Source organism: Coturnix japonica, chromosome 24, assembly GCF_001577835.2.
Source record: "Coturnix japonica isolate 7356 chromosome 24, Coturnix japonica 2.1, whole genome shotgun sequence".
NCBI classification, from domain to species: domain Eukaryota; kingdom Metazoa; phylum Chordata; class Aves; order Galliformes; family Phasianidae; genus Coturnix; species Coturnix japonica.
Window position 1 is genome coordinate 5,308,035 of NC_029539.1, and position 9,712 is coordinate 5,317,746.

The 9,712-nt window shown below is 47.7% G+C and overlaps 1 long non-coding RNA gene across 1 annotated transcript; it reads left to right on the forward strand.

Annotated features, from left to right (window-relative positions):
• Positions 1–3,294: 3,294 nt before the first annotated feature.
• LOC107324090 lies at positions 3,295–6,323 on the forward strand. The gene is made up of 4 exons (XR_004309590.1): positions 3,295–3,382; positions 4,668–4,778; positions 5,476–5,597; positions 6,161–6,323. It is a non-coding gene; the product is annotated as an uncharacterized LOC107324090 (long non-coding RNA).
• The last annotated feature ends 3,389 nt before the right edge of the window (positions 6,324–9,712 follow it).

Genomic DNA, 9,712 nt, shown 5'->3' on the forward strand with positions numbered 1-9,712 from the left:
GAGAAAGGAGCATGGCCTGAGGCACTGATTGGTGATTTAGCACTGTGAATTCCCAGCTCTAACAGGAAGACAGTGGGAGAGAGAAACAAAATCTTATCTGATCTACCCCTTCTGTTCCCTCACCCCTTTTCTACACTCCTGGGGACCCTGACCAATGCTACACAGCCCACAAGGGAGCAGGGAACCACTGAGCTGACATGGCACTGGGGAGAGAGAAATGGTTGTGACAGCATGCAGCAGTGAGAGCTCAGTGCAGCTGGTGTGCACACATTGCTCGTGACCCATGACTCTGACCATTGCAAAGCAGCTGTTCTGCAACTCAGCATCTTCAGCTTAATACTGAGGCAAAGCTCACATGCTTATGGAAAACCAGAGAGAATCTTCTGTTTCCTGCTGGACACTGCTTCAGTTTGGGGAGAATGTTTATGGATAAGTTATTCTGGCTGCAGCAGGAGATAACAAGAGGAAACCTGACAGCCCATTAAATCCAGAAGTGGTGATGGTGGGACTGAAACTGCAGTGCCTGCAGCAGTAAAAGTAGGAGGTAATCTCCAGTCAGAGCAAAAACAGCAGTTTTTGCTTTTAAAAAACTGAGGGAAAGGCTGAATTTCCACCAGCTGACTGTGTGTGATTTTATACACTGCTGTGGGCACAGGTAACAGGCATGTAGACAGTACTCACAAGCAATAAATAAGGGGCAATGATAAGCTGAGACAGGCATCAGGACAGCAAAGTAGTTGCAAAGACAAGGGGAGGAGAGGAGAGGAGAGGAGAGGAGAGGAGAGGATCGATGGACGAAGCGATAGGAGGAGGAGGAGGAGAGACGAGAAGGGCGAGGAAGAGAGGTAGAGGAGAGGAGAGGAGAGGAGAGGAGAGAGAGGAGAGGAGAGAGAGAGAGAGAGGAGAGGAGAGGAGAGAGAGAGGGAGGAGAGAGGAGATCGAAGGAGAGGAGAGGAGAGGAGAGGAGAGGAGAGGAGAGGAGAGAAGGCTGCAGGGAGAGCTGAGAGCAGCCTGTCAGTACCTACAGGGGCTGTGAGAAGGGAGGGGACAGACACTTTAATGGGGTCTGTGTGATAGGACAAGGAGAAATGACTTCAGACTACAAGAGGGGAGACTGAGACTGGAGATAAGGAAGAAGGTTTGGCACTGAGGGCGGTGAGGCACTGGCACAGGTTGCCCATAGAGGCGGTGGTGCCCCGTCCCTGCACACAGCCAAGGTCAGGCTGGACGGGGCTCTGAGCACTGCTGGAGCTGTGGGTGTCCCTGTGCACTGCACGGAGTGGCACCAGGTAGCTTTTGAGGGTCCCTTTCAATTCAAATAATTCAGTGATTCTCTGATGCCACACTGCAACCACTGTGCAGTGGTATGGGGCACCACATGCAGGGATTTGTACACATGGGCACAGATTTGTATATTTGTCTTTTGACAAAGGAGTTGCTATCTTCACACAAGGAAATCTCTATTGCTATAACTGTGCTATGCAGGTCAAAGCAGCATAAATAGACATAACCCTTGCATGTAAAACAGCCTTTAACGTATTTGTCATGTTCTCCCAAATGACTGAACCTGCCAGATAGCTAAGCATCTACAGCTGCCTCCAGATTTCATAACAGATTCAGTTATTACTTGGGTATGGGAACTAAATCTCTTAAGTTCTCCAGAGTCTGATGATTCTACCATGACTGCACCATCCCTATCACCCATCCTCCTTACACAGGTGGGCTGTCTGCAATAAGAACTCTCCCATAGTTGCCTCTCAGGTTGTCTTTCTGCTTGCCTATCACCACCCTTACCTGTTCTGCCTTCTACTGCAGTAGCATGTGGGAGTGAAAGCTTGTAATCGCGTTTCCTCCTTCTAATAACAATAGACAAAGATAAAGCAAAAACACCCATAATAATCATTATTTGTGTGCTCAGATTTTGCAGTACTGAGTAACAAAAGAAAGTCTATAAACAAATCAATCTCAAGTTTTTCATCTTCAGAGTTCCCTGAGCACCTCAGTATAAATTCTTACATTCTGGATTAGCAGCAAGTGGTTTATTTTGATTCAGACCTGTACTTCTCGTACTTCAAACTGCTTCTCAATTGGATTGTATAATAAGGAGGCGGAGCAGCCTCTCTACAAGAACAAAGCTGCTGTATTTCCAGGTCACTTGCTGAAGGGTTTTGTTTGTACAGAATGGCTGTAGGGTAGGTCAGTAGTGTTCAATTAGCAGCCCGGCCCCACCTCCCCCCCTTCCCTCCCTGCTCCACACCATCCCAGTGTCAGCTCTGTCCCACTGACCAGCCCAGCTAATTGCAGTGACTATGCTGAAAACGGGTTTGTTGTAGATGAGAATATGCTCTATCAAATAGTGTCATTGTGCTCTTTGTATTCGCTGTAGTTTGTATGTAAATAAATAACAGGAGGCATTAGTTTCAGTGCAACTTAAGTATATAAGGTGTAAGACAATTCCTCTTCACTCAGTGAGGCCCAGGTAAGCCAAAATGTTGAATACACAGGAGGTAGGTGGAAGCCCATGATAAGGTTGGTGGGTGCTGCCTACTTGGTGCCTGTCTCTGCCTCAAAGAACAAATCTCTGTTATACCGGGAGAGCTGCTGCCAGGCTCTGAGCCCAGAACAAAACCACAGGGGAGGGGAAGGAATAAATAACGCACACAAAAAATGTAAACAGGTTTTTAAAAATTCCAGGTTAAACTCTACAACTCAGTATTTTCTTCAGCTCATACATGAAATGAATGGGAATGCTCCTCTTCTAATGAACAACCCACAGCAGTCCATTAATTCTCCAGTTTCTAAGCTCATTAAAGTCCCTGAGTTTTATAGGAAAGGAGTTCACCCTTTGGAGGCCTTGGCAAACACACCTATGGTCTAAGCTACGCCCATTGCCCTCTCAGTCCTACCAGGAGGGGAACCACCAGAGAGCAGCTCTGCAGTTCTGGACAGCACAGCACAGTGATATTGGCACAGAGCACCTCTCTGCTATGGTCACACCTATCCTGTGCTGGGTGATGCAGTGGCTCTACACAGCAGCTATATCCTTCTTGAACTGCCATCAAATTTCTCTAATGCAGAGTAAAATAAGTTTGCTTTACCTGTGAGAACCATTATTGAAGAAAAACAAATGCTAATGAGTATTGTTGGTTCAGCAGTGTTTAAAATGCACATTTTTTTTTCCTGTTGGTAAAAAGGCTCTTTTATCTTCCAGATTTTCTCATACTGAAAGACTTATCAAGATGCAAAATCTTTTGGGCAGCCCCTCCTGTTGAGTGCAAACACCACGTTAATACAGCCAGCAAGCTTCAGAGAAACCTGTAAGCCATCTGCTGATCTCTCTGCAGGGCTCACCTGAAGCAGCTGCCTGTGTCATACAACAGAGGTGAGAGAGAAGGCACCAAATTTCAGAATTCATACCTGTGGAGATCATGGGGCGGATCTTCATGGAAGACATGTTAAGGCATATGAGAGTTCTGATAGAGCCAGCATGACTTCATCAAGGGCAGAACGTGTGTGACCCATCTGGTGGCTTACTGTGATGGAGTGATGGCACTGTGAGCACAGGGAGGGCAACTGAAGTAATCTACCTGGAGTTGTGCCTTCAACACAGTCCTGCACCACATCCTTATCTCCACACTGGAGAGAGATGGATTTGAAGGCTGGAATATTCAGTGGATAAGGAATGGTTTGGATGGTCACAGCCAGAGGGCTGTTGTCAGTGGCTCCATGTCCAGGTGGAGGCCGGTGATGAGTGGTGTCCCCTGGGGTCCATCTTGGGACTGGTGCTCTTCAGCATCTCTGTCAGTGACAGATGATGGGATGGAGTGCACCCTCAGCAGTTTGCTGATGCCACCGAGCTGAGTGGTGCAGTGGACACAAGAGCAGGAAGGGACACCATCCAGAGGGACCTGGACAGGCTCTGAAAGTGGGCACATGAGAACTGATGAGGGATGTGGAGCTGCTGGAGCGGGTCCAGAGAAGGGCATGAGGATGCTCAGAGGCTGGAGCACCTCTGCTGTGAAGACAGGCTGAGGGAGTTGGGCTTGTTCAGCTTGGGGAAGAGAAAGCTGTGTGGAGACCTCACTGCTGCCTGCCAGTACTTGAAGGGAGCTCACAAGCAGGAGGGGAAGCAACTGTGTACAGAGACTGATAGCGACAGGGCAAGGGGAATGGCTTTAAACTGCAAGAGGGGAGATTTATGTTAGATGTGAGGAACAGACTGCCCAGAGAACTGTGGGTGCCCCATCCCTGCAGGCACTCAGGGGGTGGCACTGGGTGGGCTTCGAGGTCCCCTCCAAACTAAGCCATTCTATGATTCTACTATCAAAGTTTACCTTTTTTTTTTTTTTTTTTTTTAAATTAAAAAATAAGAATCAATTTGCTTTATCCAGACCATTCTGAATGTAAAATCCCACCATTCTGCCTTTCCCAGCAGCCAGGCCTCCAACCACCTGTGCAACCAGCCCAGGCCCTCCAACATCAATCCTCCTCCTCTTTCCCCTTCTTCTCTCCTCTTTCCCAAGGCTCTGCCCTGCAGACACAGACATTGCCAGAGCCATTCAGCTGCAGTGATTGCTTGTAACCAGACAGGAATCACAGGAAGGAATTAATGTTTCGGAACACAATATTATTGGATTGATTTTAAATAGATGTTTCCCTTCTCATAGGTAATAAAGTGAGCGGTGCTAAGAAAGCCGGAAAAAAATGATCCAAGCCCAGCCTGCTTATTGCTTTGGAAGTGACTTTAAATATTTCCCTCCTACAGTCAGCACCGGAATGTGAGTAGCAAATGACAGGCAGAAGGGAACAGATGAATATCTATTTATGCAGGAAAATGAAATGTATGAATAGTTATTTTGAGGACAAATGTATTTTGACAGGTATCTAATTTCATTCTGTTCATAAAATGCACTTTGTCAAGTGCTTCTTTGCATGCTGGAGCTGATGGGGTTTTTTTGTTTTGTCATTGGGGGTTTGTTTGTTTATTTTAAGTTTGAAATCTTTCTCTGTGGGTAAGAAAGATAGAAAAAAACACATTTGTCCAACATCACACAGCAATTACATTTAATGTCATCACAAACGTGTTTAAAAGGAAAAGAAATTATCAAACACCCCAACGCTATTTATTTAGCACAAATGTCAAAAACAACAAGGAGCCACGGTAAGGCATGAACATAAGGGAAGGGCCCATAATGGCTTCAAGCAGGGAGGGACCCAGAGCATCACTGCCACACACAGCTCAGCCCTGCTGCCTGCAGGAAAGCACAACCTGTTGTTCTCTCACTGCGTTGCTCTCTGTATGCTTTGGGTGTTCATGGAATGCTGTAAATCCCATTCCTCTGGGACCAAGGGTTGAGAGACTCAACCTGTGTAACACAAATGGCTCAGGCTGAATTCCAGTCTCTGTTTAACACGTCTTTTTTGCAGTGGTTATTTCACTGATAATGCATGAGAATTTCACGGCTTTTTAAGCAGGATGAAGTACAAGGATGGATTTACTGCCAGAGAAATACAGGCACAAGGAAGTTCAGTGTAACGAGCAGGGCTGTGCGCTGCTGGTCTGGAACTCTGTGGAAGAATGATCGCCCAGGAAACAGGTTTTCCTCAAAGTTCATAAAAAAATGATGATGGCAGTAAAAGTTAATGAGCAGATATAACCTGCCAACAAAAAAAAAAAAAAAAAAAAAGGCTGAGAAAGCAGCTGGAGGACACTCCTCTCCACTGCAAAGCTGACTTCTCACACAGAGCTTTACAGCTCAAGGTTCTTATTCTACTTTGCTACTGCAAAGCAACCTGCAAACCCACCTGCTTGGAGCAGCCCTCCCAGCCAGCAGGATTCTGCCCAAGGAAGCTCAGCAGGTTTGAGATCCTCAAGAGCCCGTGGCTGGAGGATGTATGTCCTCACTGCAGGAGCTTATCAGCACACATGAGCTGCAACAGCACACGGCTTACGGCACCCACACACCCATGAGGCACTCCAGATGGACAGTCAGTCACTCCTACTCTTCAGGAGTGATCCAGATTACCCTCCCCTTCTGGGTTTAATGCTTAATCCCAAACATTTATCATATTCCACTACAAGCCTCCTACTTCTGCGCCTGTTCATTCTTCCCAAAAGCTGCTTTTTCTTTTAAAACCATCCTACAATTATCTTCTGCAGAGGCACCTCCAGCTGGCACCGTCTGTGACATTATCCTGTGGATCGTGCATTTGCCCAAGTAAAAGCAGCAGACCTCTGGGGCAAGAACTCTCCCCTTCCTGGTGCAATGAGAAGGGATAATTATGACATCCTTTGAACCACAGTGTGCCTCGAGCCGTACTCTGACAGGTACCACATTTCAAAGAGATGCAAAGGAGATATCTGTGCTCCCAGCCTGTCAGGGAGCCAGCACACAGGAGATGGCTCACTGGCCCTCCTTCACTCCTGCAGATGTGCCCTACCGGGACAGCTGCCCAGGGAGACATTGGTTTGATCTCTCCCCCATCTCAGATTTTCCATTATTTTTGCACTGAAATCAATTCCTTTTGAGATGCGATAAGCGCAGAATGCAATTGCTCTGGGCAATGGGAGCTGTAAGAGAAAACACACAAGGCTCTGGATGGGATGTGGGGTCCCAGCTGTGGCAGCCCACTCCCTCCCTGTGCAAAGCAGCACCAGGATGCCTGCTGGATTTCCTTGCAGCCTGCATCAGAAGGGTCCGCAAGGCAGTCTCCATGGTTACAGCACAGCATTGCGTAGCAACAAGCTGCGCCGAGCATCATCACAGCATTGCTGCTTCTTAATTCCCTTCCCTGGTGTATTCACCCAGATGAGTTAGATTTATCACAGCTCCACTATAAACACGCAGTGGGGAAACATCCACCTATGGATCACATGGCAGGGACCATCCCTGTGAGCAGCGTGATAGAATGCAGAGCTCCAGGCACCTGGAGAAGTGCTGGGGCTGCCTGGTGGCAGGGTAGGGTGTGCTGGCACAGCCCTAGGTGGCCACACTTCTGCAAATACAGATTGGAGAGCCTGTGTGCAGTGCAAGGTGGGAGCAGAGCTGTGTGACAGCTGAGGAACCACATCAACACTTCTGAACAAAGCCCAGCAGTCAGTTCTTGCTGTGCTAAGCAGGGCAGTGCTCCGCGGTTTGCTCCAGATCAGCACTGGGGTGGCCACACTGTGTGGGGTCAGGGAGCACTCCTTCAAATAGTAAATTGTCCTTGTTCCTTTCAGGACTCCAGAGCTTTTCAGCATTACCATTCCTGGCAAAGAAAACATCTGCTTCTCTTCTGGTGCAGGAGGTGATTGGCACTCATGGCTGGTACATGGGAAAGCAGCTCAAACTTCACTGCTGGCAGAGAAATCTATTTTCTCACTGCTGTTTGTGCCCACACCTTTGCATGCTCTGACACACAGACATATCTACACAGCAACACCTGTGCTGACCACGTGTTCAAGCCTCCCACACCAATACTCAATGCAATCCCATGCATTCTTGCTATTTCCCACTCCCAAAGGCTGTCATCCATCCATCAGCATAACAGCATGCACCCCTGTACTCCTGCAGCACTGTCTGCATTCAGCCTGTGTGCCATCCTTGCACACACCTCCTGCTGCCGCTGGCTCTGGGGTGGCACACACACTGGGAGCGTGGCACAGCTTACTGCTTGCTATCTCAGTTAGAAGCTGCAGGGGAGAGGGCTTTGTTCCATTCTCCTGTGCTGCTGTGCAGGGCTGTCTGACCAAATAGACTTCAAGAGCACTGAACACAGCACAGCTCCTACAGAGACTGCTTCCTCCCCCATCAGCACTCACCTCTGCTGACCTCAGCCCCCTGCCAGCACCATGCTCCAGCTCTGCACACAACTTGTCAGTATACTGACTCCTACCATCTGACTTATGTTTCCTAAAAAAGGGGAGGATGAGGCTTATTTCTGAAAGCCTGGCATGGAGAATTGGTTGTTTTTCTGCATGCACTGCTAGTGCATGGGACTGAAGCTCTGGGATCTGCCCTTTACCAGGCTCCTCCAAGGAAGCCCCCTCCTTACTGTGCCAAATAAAAGCCAAATAAGCCATGCCATTGGCCTGTATGTGCATTTCACAGGCATTCCTGCGCTGGGAACAGGCAATTGGGAAATTTCAGCCTGATTTTTTACAAAGAAAATGCAGGACCCAGCACTTGGTTTTTGGTGGTCGTGCTCAAATAGGCTCAGTCAATTATCTTCTTCCCACAGAGACAGAAGACAGACTTTAACTTTCTTTATTTGAATAACATGAGCCTTCTTGGGGCATTTCCCCTGTAGGGTCTCTCAAAGTATCAGACTCTGCAGATTCCCTTTTTCCTGACTTCCCAGTGCGCTGTCCCTGCTCCTCTCCTTTCCTTATTGGCTGAAGTACTCAGAGGTTACAGACTTCCTGGTCCACCTAATCCATGTTCTCCCTTGTTTGAGATGCATTAAGCCTGTGCAGTAAGTCCAAAGTTCATAAGTTCAAGTTGTTTATAGACCTTTGTAACTGAAATCTTATTTGGTGGGAGTGTACAGGCTGAATGGAAAGGAATTTGCAAGCAAGAACATCTCTTTCATAAGCCTCTGTGCAAATAATGTTATTTGCAAGGGTATCTTCAAGCTTATTTTATCCCAGTCTTGTTGCACTCCATCCCACTGGCCTCAGCCCAGCCATCAGCCTGTCCAGGTCCCTCTGTAGGATCTGCCTGCCCTCAGGCAGATCCACACTTCCCCCAATGTTGTACTGTCAGCAAACTTATTGTGGATGCACTCAATGCTCTCATCCAGATCATCAATAAAGGTATTGAACAGGACAGGCCCCAGTACCAACCCCTGGGGAACACCACTAGTGACTGGTTACCAGCTGGATGTAACTCCATTCACCACCACTCTCTGGTCCCAGACATCCAACCAGTCCTAATCCAGCAAAGAGTGCACCTGCCCAAGCCATGGGCTGCAGCTTCTGCAGAAGAATAGTGTGAAAGACAGTGTCAAAGGCTTTGCTGAAGTCTGGTAGTCTACAGCTCTTCCCTCATCCGCTTGTCACCATCTGGGAGATGCTGTCACATAACTGTCTCTGAGCCACCTCTTGTAGAGACATCAAGCACCCTCATAGTCCACAGGATGCAATAGCTCTGCCACCTTTTTGTGACTGATGGCTGCTGAGAGGATCAGGGTCTTTGCCACAAGATGGGCTCAGAAGGCATTTTGCTCCTTCCTTTCACCTGGTCTGCATGAGATTTCCAGGAAATCCCCTACCACAGTGGAAACCACAGTGGTACCCATTCTGGGAGTGAAGAAACCCATGTACTGCCTCAGTGAGACACACCTCTTCAGCCTGTCTCTGTCCATGGAGCTGGAAGGCTGTGCCACCATTTGGTTGACTGAGATGAAAATCCTGCACTGGCACAGGGGCTGGGAGGATTGACTTGGCTTTTTGTTGTTGTTTTTGTCACGTAGGTAATTCCCCATATTTAAGAACAAACAAACAAACAAAAAACCTTGAAAACCTACAAACAGGTGGCAAGGAAAAATCTTGCATTAAATACTTATTTGTAACTAAGAAAATCTCCTGGGATTAGAGCTATTGTTAATAATATGAGTTTATCTGTAATTTTCCATCACACGGGGAGTGAGATGCATTAAGGCTGAGCTACAGCATTGTTTAGTGCTTCCTGTTCCCTATTTTCACATTAAATCACAGCCTCTAGAAATC